This window comes from Cricetulus griseus, chromosome 5, assembly GCF_003668045.3.
Source record: "Cricetulus griseus strain 17A/GY chromosome 5, alternate assembly CriGri-PICRH-1.0, whole genome shotgun sequence".
In the NCBI taxonomy this organism is placed as follows: domain Eukaryota; kingdom Metazoa; phylum Chordata; class Mammalia; order Rodentia; family Cricetidae; genus Cricetulus; species Cricetulus griseus.
This window is the reverse complement of record NC_048598.1, coordinates 173,688,119-173,715,471: the sequence shown is the minus strand read 5'-3', so window position 1 is coordinate 173,715,471 and position 27,353 is coordinate 173,688,119.

The window sequence follows — 27,353 nt, the reverse complement described above, 5'->3', positions numbered from 1 at the left end:
AGACACTTCATGTGACATCACAGAGCCACAGAGATACACTTCAGGTAACATCACAGAGCAACAGATAGACACTTCACATGACATCACTGAGCCACAGAGAGACACTTCAGGTGACATCACAGAGCCACAGAGAGACCCTTCAGGTTACATCACATAGTCCCAGAGAGAACCTTCAATTGACTTCACAGAGCCACAGAGAAATTCTTCAGGTGATAACACAGAACCACACAGTCATCCTTGAGATGACATCACAAATCCACATAGAAATCTTCAGGTGACATCACAGAGCCACAGAGAGGTCCTTCAGGTGACATCACAGAGCCACAGAGATAACATTCTGAAGACGTCACAAAGCCACTAAGAGACTCTTCAGGTACATCACAGAACCAGAGAAATACCCTTCTGTTCACATCACAGATAAAAGGAGAGAATCTTCAGGAGACATCAAGAGCCAAGGAATGACACTTCTTTTGATATCACAGAGGCGCAAGGTAGACCCTTCAGGTGACGTCACAGAGCGACAGAGAGACCCTTCAGGTGACCTCACAGAGCCACAGAAAGACCATTCAGGTTTCATCACAAGCCACAGAGAGACACTTCAGGTGACATCACAGAGACACATGAAACACTTCAGGTGACATCACAGAGCCACAGAGAAACCCTTCAGGTGACATCACAGAGCCTCAGAGAGACACTTCTGTTGATATCACAGAGGAACATGATATACCCTTCATGTGATGTCACAGAGCTCCAGGAAAGAAACTATTTGTGACATCACAGAGACACAGGAAAGACTCTTCAGGTGACATCACAGAGCCACAGAGTCTCTTAAGGTGACATCACAGAACCAGAGAAAGACCATTCTGTTGACATCACAGATCCACAGGATAGAATCTTCAGGAGACATCACAGAGCTACAGGAATGACACTTCTGGTGATATCACAGAGGCGCATGATATTCCCTTCAGGTGATGTCACAGAGCCATAGGAAAGACACGATTGGTGACATCACAGAGCATTAGGAAAGACACTTCAGGTAACATCACAGAGCCACTGGAAAGACCCTTCAGTTGACATGACAGAGGCACATAGAGACACTTCAGGTGACATCACAGAGCCACAGAGAGACCCTATAGTTGATATCACAGAGCCACAGATAGACCCTTCATTTTACATCCCAGAGCCACAGAGAGACCCTTCATGTGATATCACAGAACCACAGAGAGACCCTTCAGTTTACATCACAGAGACAAAGAGAGACCCTTCAGTTGGCATCACAAGCCACAGAGAGATTCTTCAGGTGATATCACAGAACCACACAGTCACCCTTGAGATGACATCACAAATCCATATAGAAAACTTCAGGTGACATCACAGAGCCACAGAGAGACTCTCCAGGTGACATCACAGAGCCACAGAAAGACCATTCACATTTCATGACAGAGCCACAGAGAGACACTTCATGTGACATCACAGAGACACATGAGACACTTCAGGTGACATCACAGAGCCACAAGAGACCCTTCAGGTGATAGCACAGAACCAAGGATAGACACTTCAAGTGACATCACAAAGCCATGGAGAGATGCTTAATGAGACATCTCAGAGCCACAGAGAGACCCTTTAGGTGACATCACAGAGCCACCAGAAAGACACTATTGGTGACATCACAGAGCCACCGGAAAGACACTTCAGGTGACATCACAGAACCACAGGAAAGTCCTTTCAGATGACATCACAGAGCCACAGAGATCCTACAGATTATGTCACAGAGACACAGAGAGACACTTGTGTTGACATCACAGAGCCCAGAGAGAGCTTCAGGTGACATCACAGAGACACAGAGAGACCCTGCAGGTGACATCACAGAGCCACAGGAAGACACTATTGGTGACATCACAGAGCCACAGGAAGACACTATTGGTGACATCACAGACCCACAGGAATGACACTTCAGTTGATATCACAGAGGCACATGATAGACCCTTCAGGTGATGTCACAGAGCAACAGGAAAGACAGTATATATGACATCACCGAGCCACAGGAAAGACACTTCAGGTGACATTCCAGAGCCACTGGAAAGACCTTTCAGTTGATATCACAGAGGCACAGACAGATCCTTCAGTTGACATCACAGACTCACAGAGAGACCCTTCATTGGCATCACAGAGCCACAAAGTGACCCTTGAGTTGACATCACAGAGGCACAGGAAAGACCTTTCAGTTGACATCACAGAGCCAAAGAGGATTCTACAGGTGATATCACAGAGGCACAGAGGACACTTGAGTTGACATCACAGAGCCACAGAGAGAGCTTCAGGTGACATCACAGAGACACAGAGAGACCCTGCAGGTGACATCACAGAGCCACAGGAAGACACTATTGGTGACATCACAGAGCCACAGGAAGACAATATTGGTGACATCACAGACCCACAGGAATGACACTTCAGTTGATATCACAGAGGCACATGATAGACCCTTCAGGTGATGTCACAGAGCAACAGGAAAGACAGTATATATGACATCACCGAGCCACAGGAAAGGCACTTCAGGTGACATCACAGAGCTACTGGAAAGACCTTTTAGTTGATATCACAGAGGCACAGACATATCCTTCAGTTGACATCACAGACTCACAGAGAGACCCTTCATTGACATCACAGAACCACAAAGTGACCCTTGAGTTGACATCACAGAGGCACAGGAAAGACCTTTCAGTTGACATCACAGAGCCAAGGAGGATTCTACAGGTGATATCACAGAGCCACAGAGGACACTTGAGTTGACATCACAGAGCCACAGAGATATCCTTCAGTTGATATTACAAAGCCACAGAGAGACAATTGAGTTGACATCACAGAGCCACAGAGAAAGCTTCAGGTGACATAAAACAGCCACAGATAGACCATTCAGGTGACATCACAGAGCCACAGAAAAACCCTTCTGGTGACATCACAGAGCAACAGGAAAGACACTATTGGTGATATCTCAGAGCCACGGGAATGACAATTGTGTTGATATCCCAGAGGCGCATGCTAGACCCTTCATGTGATATCACAGAGCAACAGGAAAGACACTATTGGTGAATCACAGAGCCACAGGAAATACACTTCAGGTGATATCACAGAGGCACAGGAAAGACCTTTCATGTGACATACAGAGCCACAGAGAGACCCTTTAGGTTTCATCACAGAGCCACAGAGAGACTCTTCAGGTGACATGACAGAACCACAGAGTGATCCTTCATGTGACATCACAGAGCCACAGAGATACACCTCAGGTGACATCCCAGAGCCACTGAAGACATTTCATGTGACATCACTGAGCCACATAGAGTCCCTTCAGGTGAAATCACAAGCCACAGAGAGACCATTCTGGAGACATCACAAAGCCACTAAGAGACTCTTCAGGTACATCACAGAACCAGAGAAATACCCTTCTGTTGACATCACAGAGACACATGTGAGAATCTTCAGGAGACAACAAAGAGCCATAGGAATGACACTTCTTTTGATATCACAGAGGCGCAAGATAGACCCTTCAGGTGACATCACAGAGCCACTGGAAAGACCATTCAGTTGACATCACAGAACCACAGAGAGACCCTTCAGTTGACATCACAGAGCCACAGAGAGACACTTCAGGTGACATCACAAAACCACAGGATAGACCTTTCAGGTGAAATCACAGAGCCACAGAAAGACCCTTCATGTGACATACAGAGACACAGAGAGTCCTTTTAGGTTTCATCACCGAGCCACAGAGAGACCAATAGGTGAAATCACAGAGCCACAGAGTGACCCTTCAGGTGACATCATAGAACCACAGAGAGATCCTTCATGTGACATCACAGAGCCACAGAGAGACACTTCAGGTGACATCACAGAGCCACTGACAGACCCTTCAGGTGACATCACTGAGCCACAGGTGATATCACAGAGCCACAGAAGACACTTGAGTTGACATCACAGAGCCACAGAGATATCCCTCAGTTGATATTACAGAGCCATAGAGAAACACTTGAGTTGACGTCACAGAGCCACAGAGAAAGCTTCAGGTGACATGAAAGAGCCACAGATAGACCCTTCAGGTGACATAACAGAGTCACAGAAAAACCCTGCAGGTGACATCACAGAGCCACAGGAAAGACACTATTGGTGACATCTCTTAACCACGGGAATGACAATTCTGTTGATATTCCAGAGGCACATGCTAGACCTTTCATGTGATGTCACAGAGCAACAGGAAAGACATTATTGGTGAATCACAGAGCCACAGGAAAGACACTTCAGGTGACATCACAGAGGCACAGGAAAGACCTTTCATGTGACATACAGAGACACAGAGAGACCCTTTAGGTTTCATCTCAGAGCCACAGAGAGTCCCTTCAGGTGACATCACAGAACCACAGAGTGATCCATCATGTGACATCAGAGAGCCACAGAGAAAACCTCAGGTGACATCCCAGAGCCACTGATAGACATTTCACGTGACATCACTGAGCCACAGAGAGACCCTTCAGTTGACATCACAGAGCCACAGAGAGACACTTCAGGTGACATCAAAAAGCCACAGGAACGACTTTTCATGTGAAATCACAGAGCCACATAGAGACCCTTCATGTGACATACAGAGACACAGAGTGTCCCTTTAGGTTTCATCACCGAGCCACAGAGAGACCAATGGGTGAAATCACAGAGCCACAGAGTGACCCTTCAGGTGACATCACTGAGCCACAGAGAGACACTTCAGGTGACATCACTGAGCCACAGAGAGACACTTCAGGTGACATCACAGAGCCACACAGACACCCTTCATGTGACATCACAGAGCCACAGAGAGACCCTTCATGTGACATCACAGAGCCACAAAGAGACCCTTCAGTTGATCTCACAGAACCAAGGATAGACACTTCAAGGGATATCACAAAGCCAGAGAAAGAAGCTTAATGTGACATCACAGAGCAAAAGAGAGACCCTTAAGGTGACATCACAGAGCCACAAGAAAGACACTATTGGTGACATCACAGAGCCACAGGAAAGACCTTTCAATTGACATCACAGAGCCACAGAGAAATCCTACAGGTGATATTACAGAGCCACAGAGAGACCCTTGAGTTGACATCACAGAGCCACAGGGAGACCCTTCAGGTGACATCACAGAGCCATAGAGAAACCATTCAGGTGACATCAGAGAAACACAGAGAGATCTTGTGTTGACATCACAGAGCCACAGGAAGATACTAATAGTGACATCACAGACCCAGATGTAGACACTATTGTTGACATCACAGAGCCAAAGGAATGATCATTGGTTGATATCATAGAGGCACACAGAGATCCTTCAGGTGACATCACAGAGCCACAGAGAGACCCTTCAGGTGACATCACAGAGCCACAGGAAGACACTATTGGTGACATCACAGAGCGACAGGAAGACACTATTGGTGACATCATAGAGACACAGGAATGACACTTCAGTTGATATCACTGAGGCACATGATAGACCCTTCAGGTGATGTCACAGAGCAAAGGAAAGACACTATTTGTTACATCACAGAGCCACAGGAAAGACACTTCAGGTGATATCACAGAGCCACAGGAAAGACCTTTCAGTTGACATCACAGAGGCACAGACAGATCCTTCAGTTGACATCACAGACTCACAGAGAGAACCTTCATTGACATCACAGAGCCACAGATAGACCCTTGAGTTGACATCACAGAGCCACAGGAAAGACCTTTCAGTTGACATCACAGAGCCAAAGAGAGATCCTACAGGGGATATCACAGAGCCACAGAAAACACTTGAGTTCACATCACAGAGCCACAGAGATATCCTTCAGTTGATATTACAAAGCCACAGAGAGACACTTGAGTTGACATCACAGAGCCACAGAGAAAGATTCAGGTAACATAAAAGAGCCACAGATAGACCCTTCAGGTGACATCACAGAGCCACAGAAAAACCCTTCAGGTGACATAACAGTGACACAGGAAAGATACTATTGGTGATATCACAGAGCCACAGGAATGACAATTCTGTTGATATCCCAGAGGCGCATGCTAGACCCTTCATGTGATGTCACAGAGCAACAGAAAAGACACTATTGGTGAATCACAGAGCCACAGGAAAGACGCTTCAGGTGACATCACAGAGCCAGAGGGAAACCTTTCATGTGACATACAGAGCCACAGAGAGACCCTTTAGGTTTCGTCACAGAGCCACAGAGAGACCCTTCAGGTGACATCACAGAACCACAGAGTGATACTTCATGTGACATCACAGAGCCACAGAGAGACCCTTCAGGTGACATCACAGAAACCCAGAGAGATCTTCCGTTGACATGACAGAGCCACAGGAAGATGCTAATGGTGACATCACAGAACCAGAGGTAGACACTATTGGTGACATCACAGAGCCAAATGAATGATCTTTGGTTGATATCAGATAGGCACACAGAGATCATTCAGGTGACATCACAGAGTCACAGAGAGACACGACAGGTGACATGACAGAGCCACAGATAGACCCTTCCGGTGATCTCACAAATCCGAGGATAGACACTTCAAGAGACATCACAAAGCCAGAGAGAGACGCTTACTGTGACATCACAGAGCCACATAGAGACCCTTTAGGCGACATCACAGAGCCACAAGAAAGACACTATTGGTGACATCACTGAGCCACAGAGAGACATTTCAGGTGACATCAGAGAGCCACAGAGAGACTCTTCAGGTTTCATGACAGAGCCACAGAGAGACACTTCAGGTGATCTCACAAAACAAAGGATAGACACTTAAAGAGACATCACAAAGCCAGAGAGAGACGCTTAATGTGACATCACAGAGCCACATAGAGACCCTTTAGGCGACATCACAGAGACACAAGAAAGACACTATTGGTGACATCACAGAGCCACAGAGAGACCCTTTAGGTTACATCACAGAACCACAGTGAGACCCTTCATGTGACATCACAGAGCCTTAGAGACCCTTCAGGTGACATCACAGAGCCACTAGAACGAACTTTCATTTGACATCAAGGAGGCACAGAAGATCCTGCTGGTGACATCACAGAGCCACAGAGAGACCCTTCAGGTGACATCACAGAGCCTCAGAGAGACCCTTCAGGTGACATCAGAAAGCCACTGAGAAAACCTTCATGTGCCTTCACAGAGCCACATAGACTACATTCAGGTGACATCACAAAGCCACAGAGAGACTCTTAAGGTGACATCACTGAGCCACAGAGAGACACTTCAGGTGACATCACAGAGCCACAGAAAGACCCTTTAGGTTACATCACAGAACCACAGAGAGATCCTTCATGTGATATCACAGAACCACAGAGAGACCCTTCAATTTACATCACAGAGACACAGAGAGACCCTTCATGTGATATCACAGAACCACAGAGAGACCCTTCAGTTTACATCACAGAGACAAAGAGAGACCCTTCAGTTGACATCACAAGCCACAGAGAGATTCTTCAGGTGATATCACAGAACCAAACAGTCCCCCTTGAGATGACATCACAAATCCACATAGAAAACTTCAGGTGACATCACAGAGCCACAGAGAGACTCTCCAGGTGACATCACAGAGCCACAGAAAGAACAGTCAGGTTTCATCACAGAGCCAAAGAGAGACACTTCAGATGACATCACAGAGACACATGAGGCACTTCAGGTGACATCACAGAGCCACAAGAGACCCTTCAGGTGATCTCACAGAACCAAGGATAGACACTTCAAGTGACATCACAAAGCCAGGTAGAGACGCTTAATGTGACATCACAGAGCCACAGAGAGACACATTCGGTGACATCACAGAGCCACCAGAAAGACACTATTGGTGACATCACAGAGCTACAGGAAAGACACTTCATGTGACATCACAGACCCACAGGAAAGACCTTTCATTTGACATCACAGAGCCATAGAGATCCTACAGATTTTATCACAGAGCCACAGAGAGACACTTGAGTTGACATCACAGAGCCATAGAGAGAGCTTCAGGTGACATCACAGAGCCACAGAGAGACCCAGCAGGTGACATCACAGAGCCACAGGAAGACACTATTGTTGACATCACAGAGCCAAAGGAAGACACTATTCGTGACATCACAGAGCCACAGGAATTACACTTCAGTTTATATCACAGAGGCACATGATAGACCCTTCAGGTGATGTCACAGAGCAAAAGGAAAGACACTATAAGTGACATCACAGAGCCACAGGAAAGACACTTCAGGTGACATCACAGAGCCACTGGAAAGACCTTTCAGTTGACATCACAGAGGCACAGACAAATCCTTCAGTTGACATCACAGACTCACAGAGAGACCATTCATTGACATCACAGATCCACAGAGAGACCCTTGAGTTGACATCACAGAGCCACAGGAAAGACCTTTCAGTTGACATCACAGAGCCAAAGAGTATTTTACAGGTGATATCACAGAGCCACAGAAGACACTTTAGTTGACATCACAGAGCCACAGAGATATCCTTCAGTTGATATTACAGAGCCACAGAGAGACCCTTGTGTTGACATCACAGAGCCACAGAGAAAGCTTCAGATGACATAAAAGAGCCACAGAAAGACCCTTCAGTTGACATCACAGAGCCAGAGATAGACCCTTCAGGTGACATCCCAGAGCCACAGAAAGACCCTTCAGTTGACATCACAGAGCCACCGAGAGACCCTTCAGTTGACATCACAGAGCCACCTAGAGATCCTTCAGTTGACATCACACAGCCACAGAGAGACCATTCCGGAGACATCGCAAAGCCACTAAGAGACCCTTCAGTACATCACAGAACGAGAGAAATACCCTTCTGTTGACATCACAGAGACACAGGTGAGAATCTTCAGGAGACAACAAAGAGCCATAGGAATGACAGTCCTTTTGATATCACAGAGGCACAAGATAGACCCTTCAGGTGATGTCACAGAGCCACAGGAAAGATATTTCAGGTGACATCACAGAGCCACTGGAAAGACCATTCAGTTGACATCACAGAACCACAGAGAGAACCTTCAGTTGACATCACAGAGCCACAGAGAGACACTTCAGGTGACATCACAAGCCACAGGAAAGACCTTTCAGGTGAATTCACAGAGCCACATAGAGACCCTTCATGTGACATACAGAGCCACAGAGAGTCCCTTTAGGTTTCATCACCGAGACACAGAGAGACCAATAGGTGAAATAACAGAGCCACAGAGTGACCCTTCAGGTGACATCATAGAACCACAGAGAGATCCTTCATGTGACATCACAGAGCTAAAGAGAGACACTTCAGGTGACATCACAGAGCTACTGACAGACCCTTCAGATGACATCACTGAGCCACAGAGAGACAATTCAGGTGACATCAAAGAGCCACAGAATGACCCTTCAGGTTTCATCACAGAGCCACAGAGAGACCCTTCAGGTGACAGATCAAAGCCACAAGAAAGACACTATTGGTGACATCAAAGAGTCACAGGAAAGACACTTCAGGTGACATCACAGAGCCACAGAGGGACCCTTCAGGTTACATCACAGAGACACAGAGACCCTTCAATTGACATCACAGAGCCACAGAGCGATTCTTCAGGTGATATCACAGAACCACACAGTCACCCTTGAGATGACATCACAAATCCACATAGAAATATTCAGGTGACATCACAGAGCCATAGAGAGACACTCCAGGTGACATCACAGAGCCACAGAAAGAACTTTCAGGTCCATGACAGAGCCACAGAGAGACACTTCAGGTGACATCACAGAGACACATGAGACACTTCAGGTGACATAACAGAGCCACAAGAGACCCTTCAGGTGATCTCACAGAACCAAGCATAGACACTTCAAGTGACATCAGAAAGCCAGGGAGAGATGCTTAATGTGACATCACAGAGCAACATAGAGAACTTTTAGGTGACATCACAGAGCCACAAGAAAGACACTATTAGTGACATCACAGAGCTACAGGAAAGACACTTCATGTGACATCACAGATCCACAGGGATATACTTCAGGTGACATCACAGAACCAAAGAGAGAGCTTCTGGTGACATCACAGAGCCACAGAAAGCTCCTTTATGTTACATCACAGAACCAAAGAGAGACAGTTCATGTGACATCACAGAGCCCTAGAGACCCTTCAGGTGACAACACAGAGCAACTAGAATGACCTTTCATTTGACATCATGGAGGTACAGAAGATCCTGCAGGTCACATCACAGAGCCACAGAGAGACACTTCATGTGACATCACAGAACCAAAGAGAGAGATTCTGGTGACATCACAGAGCCACAGAAAGTCCCTTTAGGTTTCATCACAGAACCACAGAGAGACCCTTCATGTGACATCACAGAGACTTAGAGACGCTTCATGTGACATCACAGAGCCTCAGAGAGACCCTTCAGGTGACATCACAAAGCCACAGAGAAACCCTTCATGTGCCTTCACAGAGCCACATAGATTACATTCAGGTGACATCACAAAGCCACAGAGAGACTCTTAAGGTGACATCACAGAGCCACAGAGAGACCCTTCAGGTGACATTACAAAGCCACAAGAAAGACACTATTGGTGACATCACAGAGACACAGAGAAACTCTTCAGGTGACATCACAGTACCAGAGAAAGACCATTCTGTTGACATCACAGATCCACAGGGTAGAATCTTCAGGAGACATCACAGAGCTACAGGAATGACACTTCTGTTGATATCACAGAGGCGCATGATATTCCCTTCAGGTGATGTCACAGAGCCATAGGACAGACACTATTGGTGACATCACAGAGCAACAGGAAAGACACTTCAGGTAACATCACAGAGCCACTGGAAAGACCCTTCAGTTGACATGACAGAGGCACATAGAGACACTTCAGGTTACATCACAGAGCCACAGAGAGACCCTATAGGTGATATCACAGAGCCACAGATAGACCATACATTTTACATCACAGAGCCACAGAGAGACACTTCAGGTTACATCACATAGCCACAGAGAGAACTTTAAGGTGACATCACAGAGCCACAGAGAGACCCTTCAGGTGACATCACAAAGCCACTAAGAGTCCTATCAAGTGACATCACAGAGCCACAGAGAGACGCTAAAGCTGGCATCACAGAGCCACAAGAAAGACACTATTGGTGACATCACAGAGCCAAAGTAAAGACACTTCAGGTGACATCACAGAGCAACAGGAAAGACCTTTCAGGTGACATCACAGAGCCACAGAGATATACTAAAAGTGATATTATAGAGCCACAGAGAAACCCTTGAGTTGCCATCACAGAGCCATAGAGAGAGCTTCAGGTGACATCACAGACACACAGAGAGACCTTCCGTTGACATCACAGAGCCACAGGAAGACATTCTTGGTGACATCACAGAGCCAGAGTTAGACACTATTGGTGACATCACAGAGCCACAGGAATGACACTTCGGGTTGATATCACAGAGGCCCAGAGAGATCCTTCAGGTGACATCACAGAGGCACAGAGAAACCCTTCATGTGACATCACAGAACCACAGAGAGAGCTTCTACTGACATCACAGAGCCACAGAGAGACACTTTAGGTGACATCACAGAACCAAAGAGAGACCTTTCATGTGACATCACAAAGCCACATGGAGACCATTCAGGTGACGTCACAGAGCCACAGAGAGACCCTTCATGTGACATCACAGACCCACAGTGTTACCCTTGAGATGACATCACAAATCCACATAGAAATCTTCAGGTGACATCAGAGAGCCACAGAGAGACTCTCCAGGTGACATCACAGAGCCACAGTGAGACCATTCAGGTTACATCACAGAGCCAAAGAGACACCCTTCATGTGACAACACAGAGCCACAGATAGACACTTCAGGTGCCATCACAGAGCCACAGAGACACCCTTCATGTGACATCACAGAGCCGTAGAGAGACCCTTCAGGTGACATCACCGAACCACTGAGAGACCCTTCAGGTGACATGACAGAGCCACAGAGAGACCATTCCGGTGCCATCACAAAGCCACTAAGAAACTCTTCAGGTGACATCACAGAACCAGCGAAATACCCTTCTGTTGACATCACAGAGCCACAGGAGAGAATCTTCAGGAGAGATCACAGAGCCACAGGAATGACACTTCTCTTGATATCACAGAGTCGCATGATAGACCCATCATGTGATGTGACAGAGAAAAACGATAGACACTATTGGTAACATCACAAAGCCACTGGAAAGACGCTTCAGTTGACATCACAGAGACACAGAAAGATCCACCAGGTTACATCACAGTGCTACAGAGAGACCCTTCACGTGACATCACAGAGCCACAGGAGCCTTTCGGGGACATCACAGAGCCTCAGAGACACCGTTTAGGTGACATCAACGAACCAAAGAGAACCTTCATGTGAGATCATAGAGCAACAGAGAGACATTTCAGGTGACATCACAGAGCCACAGAGAGACCCTTCAGGTGACATCACATAACCACAGAGAGACCTTTCATGTGACATCACAAAACCATAGAGACCCTTCAGGTGACATCATAGAGACACATAGAGACCATTCAGGTGACATCACAAATCCACTAAGAGATTCATCAGGTGACATCACAAAGCCACAGACAGACGCTTAAGGTGACATCACAGAGCCACAGAGAGACCCTTCAGGTGAAATCACAGAGCCACAAGAAAGACACTATTGTTGACAACACAGATCCACAGGAAAGACACTTCAGGTGACATCACAGAGAAACAGGAATTATCTTTCAGGTGACATCACAGATCCACAGAGATATCCTACAGTTGATATTGCAGAGCCACAGAGAGACCCTTCAGGTGACATCACAGAGCCACAGAGAGACCCTTCAGGTCACAACACAGACTTACATATAGGCACTTCATGTGACCTCACAGAGCCACAGAGATATCCTTCAGATGATATTACAGAGCCACAGAGAGTCCCCTGAGTTGACATCAGAGCCACAGAGAGAGCTTCAGGTGACATAAAAGAGCCAGAGATAGACCCTTCAGGTGACATCACAGAACCACAGATAAACCCTTCAGGTGACATCATAAAGGCACAGGAAAGACACTATTGGTGACATCACAGAGCCACAGGAATGACACTTCTGTTGATATCCCAGAGGTGCATGCTAGACCCTTCAGGTGACATCACAGAGCCACAGAGACCCTTCAGTTGCCATCAGAGAGCCACAGTGAGACCCTTCAGGTGACATGACAGAGCCGCAGAGAGACCCTTCAGGTGACATCACATTAACAAACAACAGAGCCAGAGGAATGACACTTCTGTTGATATCGCAGATGCACATCATAGACCCTTCAGGTGATGTCACAGAGCACCAGGAAAGAAACAATTTGTGACATCACAGAGCCACAGGAAAGACTCTTCATATGACATCACAGAGCCACTGGAAATACACTTCCTTTGACATCACAGAGGCAAAGAGATTTCGTTCAGTTGACATCACAGAGCCAGGGAGAAACCCTTCATGTGACATCACAGAACCCCAGAGAGAGCTTCTAGTGACATCACAGAGCCACAGAGAGATATTTTAGGTGACATCACAGAACCGCAGAGAGACCCTTCATGTGACATCACAAAGCCACATGGAGAGCATTCAGGTGACATCACAAAGAAACAGAGAGACCCTTCAGGTGACATTACAGAGCCACAAGAAAGACACTACAGGTGACATCACAGTGCCACAGAGAGGCCCTTTAGGTGACCTCACAGAACCACAGAGAGACTCTTCAGTTGACATCACAGAACCAGAGAAAGACGCTTCTGTTGACATCACGGAGCCACAGGAGAGAACCTTTAGGAGACATCACAGAGCTACAGGAATGACACTTCTTGTGATATCACATCGGCACATGATAGACCCTTTAGGTGATGTCACAGAGCCAAAGCACAGACACTATTTTGATACAAGAACAACAGGAAAGACACTTCAGGTAACATCACAGAGCCACTTGAAAGACAATTCAGTTGACATCACATCGGCATAGAGATCCTTTAGTTGACATCACAGAGACACAGGAACGAACTTGGTGACATCACAGAGCCACAGACAGCCCTTCAGATGACATCAGAGAGCCACAGAGATCCTTCCGATGTCATCACAGAGCCACAGAGAGACGCTTAAGGTGACTTCACAGAGCCACAAGAAAGACATTATTGGTGACATCACAGAGTCACAGGAAGGACAATTCAGGTGATATCACAGAGCAACAGGAAAGATGTTTCAGTTGACATCACAAAGCCACAGAGGGATCCTACAGGTGATATAACAGAGCCACAGAGAGACGCTTCAGTTGACATCAGAGAGCCACAGAGAGACCCTTCAGGTGACATACAGAGCCACAAGAAAGACACTATTGGTGACCTCAGATCGACACAGCGAAGAATCTTCAGCTGAAATCACAGAGCCACAGAGAGACAATTTATGTGACATCCCAGAACCACAGAGAGACCCTTCAAGTGACATCACAGAGGCACAGGAAAACATTTTGGCTGATATCACAGAGCCACAGGAAAGACACTTCAGGTGACATCACAGAGCCACAGAGAGACCCTTTATGTGACATCACAGAACCACAGAGAGAACATTCAGGTGACATCACAGAGCCACAGAGAGATCCTTCAGGTTACATCCCAAAGCCACAGAGAGACCCTTCAGATGACATATCAGAGCCACAAGAAAGTCACTATTGGTGACATCACAGAGCCTCAGGAAAGACACTTCACGTGACATCACGGATCCACATGAAAGACCTTTCAGTTGACATCAGAGCCACAAGAGATCCTACAGGTGATATCACAGAGCCAAAGAGAGAGCTTCAGGTGACATCACATAGCCACTGGAAAGACCCTTCAGTTGACATCACAGAGGCACAGAGATATCCTTCAGGTGACATCACAGAGTCACAGAGAGACCCTTCAGTTCACATCACAGAAACACAAAGAGACCTTCCAGTGACGTCACAGAACCACAGAGAGACCGTTTAGGTGACATCAAAGAACCACAGAGAAACCCTTCATGTGACATCACAGAAACACAGAGAGAGCCTCTAGTGACATCACAGAGCCACAGAGAGACACTATAGGTGACATCAAAGAACAACAGAGAGACCCTTCATGTGACATCACAAAGCCACATGGAGACCATTCAGGTTACATCACAAAGCCACAGAGAGACCCTTGAGGTGACATCACAAAATCACAGAGTCTCACTTGAGATGACATCACGAATCCACATAGAAATCTTCAGGTGACATCACAGAGCAACAGAGAGACTCTCCAGGTGACATCACAGGGCCACATGGAGAACATTCAGGTTTCATCACAGAGCCATAGAGAGACACTTCAGGTGACATCACAGAGGCACAGAGAGACACTTCAGTTGACATCACAGAACCACAGAGTCACCCTTGAGATGACATCACAAATCCACATAGAATCCTTCAGGTGACATCACAGAGCCAAAGAGAGACTCTCCAGGTGACATCACAGAGCCACGTGAAACATCAGGTGACATCACAGGCCAACAGAGACACACTTGATGTGACATCACAGAACAACAGAGAGACCCTTTGGGTGACATCACAAAGCCACAGAGAGACCCTTCAGGTGACATCACACAGCCACAGAGAGACCCTTCAGTTGACATCACAAAGCCACAGAGAGACACTTCAGGAGACATCACAGAACTACAGAGATACACTTCATGTGACATCACAGAGCTACAGAGAGACCCTTCAGTTGACATCACCGATACACAGAGAGACCCTTAGGTGACATCACACAGCCACAGAGTGAAACTTCAGTTGACATCACAAAGCCACAGAGAGACCCTTTAGTTGACATCACCCATACACAGAGAGACCCTTCAGGTGACCTCACAGAGACAAACAGAAACATTTCGGGTGACATCACAGAGCCTCAGAGAGACCTTTCATGTGACGTCACAGAGCAACAGTAAAGACACTATTGCTTACATCACAGAGCCACAGAAATGACACTTTTGTTGATATCACAGAGGCGCATGATAGACCCTTCAGGTGATATCCCAGAGCACCGAATAGAAACTATTTGTGACATCACTGAGCCACAGGAATGACCCTTCAGTTGACATCACCTAAGCACAGAGAGATACTTCAGGTGACATCACAGACTCACAGAGATAGCTTTTAGGTGACATCACAGAACCACAGAGAGACAGTTCATTTGACATAACCGAAACAAAGAGAGACAATTCGGGGGACATCACAGAGCCACAGAGAGACCCATCAGTTGACATCTCAGAGCCACAGATAGACGCTTCAGATGTTATCACAGACCCACAGATAGGCACTTCAGGTGACCTAAGAGAGCCACAGAGATTCCCTTGAGTTGACATCACAGAGCCACAGAGAGAGCTTCTGGTGACATCACAGAGCCACAGAGAGACACTTTACATGATATAACAGAGACACAGAGAGTCCCTTGAGTTGACATCACAGAGCCCCAGAGAGAGATTCCGGTGACATTAAAGATCCAGAGATAGTCCCTTCAGGTGACATCACAGAGCCACAGAGAAACCCTTCAGGGGACATCACAAAGCCACAGGAAATACACTATTGGTGATATCACAGAGCCACAGTAATGACACTTCTGTTGGTATCCCAGAGTCGCTTGCTAGACCCTTCAGGTGACATCACAGAGCCACAGAGGCACTTCAAGTGCCATCAGAGAGCCACAGGGAGACCCTTCAGGTGACATCACAGATCCTCAGAGAGACCTTTCATATGACATCACATGAACAAACAACGGAGCCAGAGGAATGACACTTCTGTTGATATCACAGAAGCACATCATAGACCCTTCAGGTGATGTCACAGAGCACCAGGAAAGAAACTATTTGTGACATCACTGAGGCACAGGAAAGACTCTAAAAATGACATCACCGAGCCACTGGAAAGGCACTTCCTTTGACATCACAGAGGCAAAGAGAGAGCGTTTTGGGGACATCACAGAGCCACAGAGAAACACTTCATGTGACATCACAGAACCACAGAGAGAGCTTCTGGTGACATCACAGAGCTACAGAGAGACAATTTAGGTGACATCACAGAACCACAGAGAGACACTTCATGTGACATCAAACATCCTTAGAGACCCTTCAGGTGACATCACAGAGCCACAGGAAAGACACTTCAGTTGACATTACAGAGCCACAGAGAAGCCCTTTAGGTGACCTCACAGAACAACAGAGACTCTTCAGGTGACATCACAGAGCCACAGACAGACCATTCAGGTGACATCACAAAGCCACTAAGAGACTCTTCAGGTGACAACACAGAACCAGAGAAAGACCCATCTGTTGACATCACAGAGCCACAGGAGAGAATCTTCAGGAGACATCACAGAGCTACAGGAAAGACACTACAGGTGACATCAAAGAGCCACAGAGAGACACTTTAGGTGACATCACAGAGCCACAGAGAGACCCTTCAGTTGACATCACACAACCACAGAAAGACCCTTCAGGTGACATCCCAGAGCTACAGAGAGATCATTCAGGTGACATGACAGAGCCACAGAGACCCTTCAGGTGACATCATAGAGCCACAGAGAGACCCTTCAGTTGACATCACAGAACCACAGAGAGACTCTTCAGGTGACATCTAGAGCCACAGAGAGACCATTCAGGTGACATCACAAAGCCACTAATAGACTCTTCAGGTGACATCACAGAACCAGAGAAAGACCCTTCTGTTGACATCACAGAGCCACAGGAGAGAATCTTCAGGAGACATCACCGAGCTATAGGAATGATACTTCTTGTGATATCACATCCGCGCATGATAGACCCTTTAGGTGATGTCACAGACCCAAAGCACAGACACTATTGTTGATTCAAGAGCAACAGGAAAGACACTTCAGGTAACATCACAGAGACACTGGAAAGACTCTTCAAGTGACATCACATAGGCACAGAGTGATCCTTCAGTTGACATCACAGAGACACAGGAAAGACACTTGGTGACATCACAGAGCCACAGACAGCCCTTCAGTTGACATCACAGAGCCACAGAGAGACCCTTCAGTTGACATCACAGATCCATAGAGAGACGCTTAAGGTGACATCACAGAGCAACAGAGAGACCCTTTAGGCAACTTCACAGAGCTACAAGAAAGACACTATTGTTGTCATCACAGAGCCACAGGAAAGCCAATTCAGGTGAACTCACAGAGCAAAAGGAAAGATGTTTCAGGTGACATCACAGAGCCACAGAGAGACCCTTAGTTGATATCACCGATCCACAGAGAGACCCTTCAGGTTTCATCACAAAGCCACAGAGAGACCCGACCCTTCAGGTGACATCACAGAACCACAGGAAGACACTTCTTTTGATATCACAGAGGCGCATGATAGACCCTTCATGTGATGTCATAGAGCACCAGGAAAGAAACAATTTGTGAAATCACAGAGGCACAGGAAAGACACTTCAGGTGACATCACAGAGCCACTGGAAAGACCCTTCAGGTGACATCACATAGCCACAGAGAGACATTTCAGGTGACATCACAGAGCCACAGAGAGACCCTTCATGTGACATCACAGAACCAAAGAGAGAGCTTCTGGTAACATCACAGAGCCACAGAGAGACCCTTTATTTGACATCACAGAACCACAAAGAGACCCTTCATGTGACATCACAGATACTTAGAGACCCTTCAGGTGACATTACAGAGCCACAGAGAGACACTTCAGGTGACATCACAGAGCCACAGAGAAACCCTTCATGTGCCTTCACAAAGCCACATAGAGAACATTCAGGTGACATAACAAAGCCACAGAGAGTTGCTTAAGGTGACATCACAAAGCCACAGCGAGACCCTTCAGTTGACATTAAAGAGCCACAAGAAACACACTATTGGTGACATCACAGAGCCACAGGAATGACAATTCAGGTGACATCACAGAGCAACAGGAAAGAACTTTCAGGTGACATCACAGAGCCAGAGATATACTACAGGTGATATTACAGAGCCACAGAGAGACCCTTGAGTTGACATCACAGAGTCAGAGAGAGAGAGAGATTCAGGTAACATATAAGAGCCTCAGATAGACCCTTCAGGTGACATCACAGAGCCACAGAACGACGCTTCAGGTTACAACACAGAGCCACAGGAATGACACTTCGGATGATATACCAGAGGCGCATGCTCAACCCTTCAAGTGATATCACAGAGCCACAATGAGACCCTTCAGGTGCTATAAGGGAGCCACAGAGAGACCCTTCAGGTGCCATAAGGGAGCCACAGAGAGACCCTTCAGGTGACATCACAGATCCTCAGAGAGACCTTTTACATGACATCACATGAACAAACAACAGAGCCAGAGGAATGACACTTCTGTTGATATCACAGAGGCACATCATATACCCTTAAGTTGATGTCACAGAGCACCAGGAAAGAAACTATTTGTGACATCACAGAGCCACAGGAAAGACACTTCAGGTGACATCACAGAGTCACTGGAAAGACCCTTCAGTTGACTTCACAGAGGCACAGAAGATCCTTCAGGTGACATCACATAGCCACAGAGAGACCCTTCAATTGACATCACAGAGCCACAGAGACCTTTCAGGTTACATCATAAATCCGCAGAGAGACACTTCAGGTGACATCACAGTGCCTTAGAGACCCTTCAGGTGACATCACCAAGCCACAGAGAACTTTTAGGTTACATCATAAATCCACAGAGACCCTTCAGGTGACATTACAGAGCCACAAGAAAGACACTATTGGTGACATCACAGAGCCACAGGAGAGACATTTCAAGTGAAATAACAGAGCCACAGAGAGACCCTTTTGTTGACATCACAGAACCACAGAGAGACCCTTCAGGTGACATCACAGAGCCACAGAGAGACCATTCAGGTGACATCACAAAGGCACTAAGAGACTCTTCATGAGACATCATGGAACCAGAGAAAGACCCTTCTGTTGACATCACAGAGCCACAGGATAGAATCTTCAGGAGACATCACAGAGCTACAGGAATAACACATCTGGTGATATCACAGAGTCGCATGTTAGGCCCTTCAGGTGATATCACAGAGCCATAGGAAAGACACTATTGGTGACATCACAGAACGACAGGAAAGACACTTCATGTGACATCACAGAGCCACTGGAAAGACCCTTCAGTTGATATGACAGAGGCACATAGATACCCTTCAGGTGACATCACAGAGCCACAGGGAGACCCTATAGGTGATCTCACAGAGCCACAGATAGACCCTTCATTTTACATCACAGAGCCAAAGAGAGACACTTAAGGTGAGACTCAGAGTCACAGAGAGATCCTACAGGTGATATCACAGAGCCACAGAGAGACACTTGAGTTGACATCACAGAGCCACATAGAGAGTTTCAGGTGACATAAAAGAGCCACAGATCGACCATTCAGGTGACATCACAGAGCCACAGAGAGACCCTTCAGGAGACATCTCTGAGCCACAGGAAAGACATTTCAGTTTACAACAGAGACACAGGGATTACACTTCTGTTGATATCACAGAGGTGCATGCTCGACCCTTCAGGTGATGTCACAGAGCCACAGAGAGACCCTTAATGTGACATCAGAGAGCCACAGAGAGACCCTTCAGGTGACATCACAGAGCCTCAGAGAGACCCTTCAGGAGACATCACAGAGAAGACACTTTTGGTGACATCACAGAGCCACAGGAATGAAACATCTGTTGATATCACAGAGGTGCACGATAGACCCTTCAGGTGATGTCACAGAGCACTAGGAAAGAAACTATTTTTGTCATAACAGATCCACAGGAAAGACTCTTCAGGTGACATCACACACCCACTGGAAAGACCCTTCAGTTGACATGACAGAGGCACATAGAGACCCTTCAGGTGACATCACAGAGCCACAGGTATACTCTTTTGGTGACTACACAGAACCAAAGATAGACCCTTCAGATCACATCACAGAGCCACAGAGAGACCATTCAGATTTCATCACAGAGCCACAGGAAGACACTATAGGTGACATCACAGAGACACATGAGACAGATCAGGTGACATAGCAGAGCCACAGAGACACCCCTCATGTGACATCACAGAGCAGCAGAGAGACACTTCAGTTGACATCACGAAGCCAGAGAGAGACACTTAATGTAACATCACAGAGCCACAGAGAGATCCTTTAGGTGACATCACAGAGCCACAAGAATGACACTGTTGGTGACATCACAGAGCCACAGGAATACTCTATTGGTGACATAACAGAGACACAGGAATGACACTTCAGTTGATATCACAGAGGCGCATGATAGACCCTCTAGGTGATGTCACAGAACAACAGGAAAGACACAATTTGTGACATCACAGAGCCAAAGGAAAGACACTTCAGGGGACATCACAGAGCCACTGGAAAGGCCCTTCAGTTGACATCACAGAGGCACAGACAGATCCTTCAGTTGACATCACAGACACACAAAAAAGACACTTCAGGTGACATCACACTACCACAGAGAGACCTTCTGGTGACATCACAGAGCCACAGAGAGACCCTTTAGGTGATATCACAGAACCACAGAGGGACACTTCATGTGACATCACAGACCCACCGATAGACACTTCAGGTGACATCACAGAGCCGCAAGATATCCTACAGGTAATATTACAGAGCCACAGACAGACCCTTGAGTTGACATCACAGAGCCAAAGAGAGATCTTCAGGTGACATAAAAGAGCCACAGATAGACCCTTCAGGTGACATCACAGAGCCACAGAGAGACCCTTCAGGTGACATCACTGAGCCACAGAGAGACCATTTAGGTTTCATCACAGAGCCACAGAGATACCCTTCAGGTGACATCACATAGCCACAGATACCCTTCAGGTGACATCACAGAACCACAGAGAGACCCTTCATGTCACATCACAGACCCACAGAGATACACTTCAGGTGACATCACCGAGCCACAGAGATATCCTACAGGTGATATACAGAGCCACAGAGAGACCCTTGAGTTGACATCACAGATCCACAGAGAGAGCTTCAGGTGACATCACATCACTACAGATAGACCCTTCAGGTGACATCACCGAGCCACAGAGATATCCTACAGGTGATATACAGAGCCACAGAGAGACCCTTGAGTTGACATCACAGATCCACAGAGAGAGCTTCAGGTGACATCACAGCACTACAGATAGACCCTTCAGGTGACATCACAGAGCCACAGATACCCTTCAGGTGACATCACAGAACCACAGAGAAATCCTTCATGTGACAGCACAGAGGCACAGATACCCTTCAGTTGACATCACAGAGCCACAGAGAGACCGTTCAGTTGACATCACAGAGCCACATAGAGACACTTCAGTTGACATCACAAAGACACAGGAAAAACCTTTCAGGTGACATCAGAGAGCCACATAGAGACACTTAATGTGACATACAGAGCCACAGAGTGTCCCTTTAGGTTTCATCATTGAGCCACAGAGAGACACTTCAGGTGACATCACACAACAACAAAGAGAGCTTCTGGTGACATAAAACAGCCACAGATTGACACTTCTGTAGACATCACAGAGCCACAGAGAAACCCTTCAGGTGACATCACCAAGGTACAGGAAAGACACTATCGGTGATTCACAGAGCCACAGGAAAGACACTTCAGGTGACATCACACAACCACAGAGAGGCCCTTCAGATTACATCACAGAGCCATAGAGAGACCCTTAAGTTGACATCACAGAGCCAAAGAGAGATTCTTCAGGTGATATCACAGAACCACACAGTCACGCTTGAGAAGACATCACAAATTCACATAGAAATGTTCAGATGATATCACAGAGCCACAGAGAGACTCTCCAGGTGACATCACAGAGCCAAAATGAGACCCTTCAGGTGACATCATAGAGCCACAGAGAGACCCTTCAGTTGACATCACAGAGACACAGAGAGAACCTTAGTTGACATCAGGAGCCACAGAAGGATCCTTCAGGTGACATCACAGAAGCACAGAGTGACCATTCAGATGACATCACAAATCCACAGAGAGACCTTTCAGCTGACATCACAGAACCACAATGAGACCCTTCAGGTGACATCACAGAGCCAAAATGAGACCCTTCAGGTGACATCAAAGAGCCACAGATAGACACGTCAGGTGACATCACAGAGACAGAGAGAAATTTTAGGTGACATCACAGAGCCACAGAGAGATCCTTGAGGTGACATCACAGAGCCACAGTGAGACACTTCAGGTGACATCACAGAGACACAGAGAGACGCTACAGGTGACATGACAGAGCCACAGAGACACCCTTCGGGGACATTAGAGATCCACAGTGATATTCCTCAGGTGACATCACAGAACCACAGAGAAGCCCTTCTGAGGACATCACAAATCCACAGAGACACCCTTCAGGTGACATCACAGAGCCACAGTAAGACCAGTAGCTGACATCACAGAGGCACAGAGACCCTTCAGGTGACATCACAGAGCCACAGAGAGACACTTCACATGAAATGGCAGAGCCAAGGTGAGACCCTTTAGGTGACATCACATACCCACCCAGAGATCTCATTTGATATCACATAATCACAGAGTGACACTTCAGATGACATCACAAATCCACAGAGACCTTTCTGGTGACATTACAGAGCCCCAGAGAGACCCTTCTGGGGCATCACAGAGCCACAGAGAGAAACTTAGGGGACATTACAGAGCTACAGTAAGATCCTTCAGGTGACATCACAGAACCACAAAGAGGCCCTTCTGTGGACATCACATATTCAAAGAATTACCATCCAGGTGACAACACAGAGACACAGATAGACAATTTGGGTGACATCAAAGAGCCACACAGAGACACTTCAGGTGACATCTCAGAGCCACTGATAGATGCTTCAGGTGACATCACAGAGACACAGAGTGATGCTACAGGTGACATGACAGAGCCACAGAGAGACCCTTAGGTTAAATCACAGAGCCACAGAGAGAACCTTCAGTTGACATCACAGAACCCCAGAATGACCCTTTAAATGACATCACAAATCCACAGAGAGAACGTTTAGGTGACATCACAGAGCCACAATGAGACCCTTCAGGGGACATCACAGAGCCACAGATAGATCCTTAGGTTACATCACAGAACCAGAGAGAGGCCCTTCTGTGGACATCACAAATTCACAGAGTGACCCTCCAGGTGACAACACAGGGCCACAGAAAGACCATTAGGTGATTTCACAGAGCCACAGATAGACCCTTCAGGTGTCATGAAAGAGCCACAGAGATACCCTTCAGGTGACATCACACAGCCAAAATGAGACCCTTCAGGTGACATCATAGAGCCACAGAGAGATCCTTGAGGTGACATCACAGAGCCACAATGAGACCCTTCAGGTGACATGACAGAGCCACAGAGAGACCCTTAGGGTACATTAGAGATCCACATTGAGATTCTTCAGGTGACATCACAGAACCACAGAGAGACAATTCATGTGAAATGACAGAGCCACAGAGAGACCCTTTAGGTGACATCACAGAGCCACCCAGAGATCTCAGTTGACATCACATAATCACAGAGTGACACTTCAGATGACATCACAAATCCACAGAGACATTTCTGGTGACATTACAGAGCCCCAGAGAGACCATTCTGGGGACATCACAGAGCCACAGAGAGAAACTTAGGGGACATTACAGAGCTACAGTGAGATCCTTCAGGTGACATCACAGAACCACAGAGAGGCCCTTCTGAGGACATCACAAATTCACAGAGCGACTCTCCATGTAACAACACACAGCCACAGAGAGAACCTTGGGACATCACAAAAACTGCAGTGAGATCCTTCAGGTGACATCACAGAGCCACAAGAGACCCTTCTGAGGACATCACAAATTCACAGAGTGAGCCTCCAGGTGACAACACCGAGCTACGGAGAGACCCTTAGGTGACTACACAGTGCCTCAGAGAGACCCTTAGGTGACATCAAAGAACCACAGAGTGACCTTTCAGATGACATCACTGATCCATAGAGAAACCTTTCTGGTGACATCACAGAGCCAAAGTGAGACACTTCAGGTGACATCACAGAGCAACAGAGAGACCCTTCAAGTGGCATCACAGAGACACAGAGAGACCCTTAGGTGACTTCAAAGAGCCACAGATAGATACTTCAGGTGACATGACAGAAGCACAGAGTGACTCTTTAGATGACATCACTGATCCATAGAGAGACCTTTCTGGTGACATCACAAAGGCAAAGTGAGACACTTCAGGTGACATCACAGAGCCACTGAGACACTTCAGGTGATATCAACGAGGCACAGATAGACCCTTCAGTTGACATTACAGAGCTACAGAGAGACCCTTCAGGTGACATCACAGTGCACAGTCAGAACCTTCAGGAGATATCACAGAGACACAGAGAGACCCTTAAGAGACATCACAGATCCAGAGTGAGATTCTTCAGGTGACATGACAGAACCACAAAGAAGACCTTCTGAGGACATCCCAAATCAACAGAGAGACCATTCAGGTGACATCACAGAGACACTGAGAAACCCTTTAGGTGACATCACAGAGCCACTGAGAGACCATTAGGTGATATCACAGAGCCACAGAGAGCACGTTAGGGGACAACATAGAGCCACAGTGAGATCCTTCAAGTGACATCACAGAACCACAGAAGGCCTTGCTGAGAACATCACAAATTCACATAGAGACCTTCCAGGTGACAACACAGAGCCACAGAGAGACACTTCAGGTGACATCACAGAGCCAAAATGAGACCATTCTGTTGACATCACAGAAACACAGAGAGGCCCTTCCTAGGACAAAACAAATTCACAGACAGACCCCTCAGATGACATCACAGAACAACAGAGACTCTTCAGGTGACATCACTGAGCCACAGATAGACCCTTTAAGTGACATCACAGAGCAACAGAGAGATCCTTATGGTGACATCACAGAGCCACTGAGAGACCCTTCAGGTGACATCACAGAGCCACAGAGACCATTCAGGTGAAAACACAGAGACACAGAGAGACCCTTTAGGTGACATCACAGAGCCACAGAGAGATCCTTATGGTGACATCACATAGCCACAGTGTGACCCTTCAGGTGACATCACAGTGCCATAAAGAGACCCATCAGGTGACATGACAGAGCCACAGAGAGACCCGTAGGTGAAATCACAGAGCCACAGAGAGACACTTCACATGACCTCACACAGCTACAGAGAGACCATTAGTTGACTTCACAGAGCCACGGAGACCATACAGGTGACATCACAAACCACAGATAGATCCTTCAGGTGTCATCACAGAGCCACAGAGAGACCCTTCAGGTGACATCACAGAGCCAAAATGAGACCCTTCAGGTGACATCACAGAGGCAAAATGAGACCCTTCAGTTGACATCACTGAGCCACAGAGAGTCCCTTTAGGTTTCATCACCGAGCCACAGAGAGATCCTTCATGTGACATCACAGAGCCACAGATACCCTTCAGTTTACATCACAGAACCACAGAGAGACCCTTCAGGTAACATCACAGACCCAGAGAGATACACTTCAGGTGACATCACCGAGCCACAGAGATATCCTACAGGTGATATACAGAGCAACAGAGAGACCCTTGAGTTGACATCACAGAGCCACAGAGAGTGTTTCAGGTGACATAAAAGAGCCACAGATAGAACCTTCAGTTGACATCACATTGCCACAGTGAAACCCTTCATGTGACATCACCGAGGCAAAGGAAAGACACTATTGGAGACTTCACAAGCCACAGGAATGACACTTCTGTTGATATTCCAGAGGCACATGCTAGAACCTTCAGGTGAAGTCACAGAGCAACAGGAAAGATACTATCGGTGAATCAGAGAGCCACAGGAAAGACACTTTAGTGACATCACAGAGCCCCAGGAATGTCCTTTCATGTGACATACAGAGGAACAGAGAGACCCTTCAGGTGTCATCACAGAGCCACAGAGAGAACCTTCAGGTGACATCACAGAGCCACAGAGACCATTCAGGTGATATCACAGAGACACAGAGAGACCATTTAGGTGACATAAGAGAGCCACTGAGAGATCCTTCAGGTGACATCACAGAGCCCCAGAGAGACCCATCAGGTGACATCACAGAGCCACAGAGAGACACTTCAGGTGACCTCAGGAAGCTACAGACATACCATTAGGTGACATCACAGAGCCACACATAGACCCTTCAGATGTCATGAAAGAGCCACAGAGAGACCCTTTAAGTGACATCACAGAGCCAATGGGA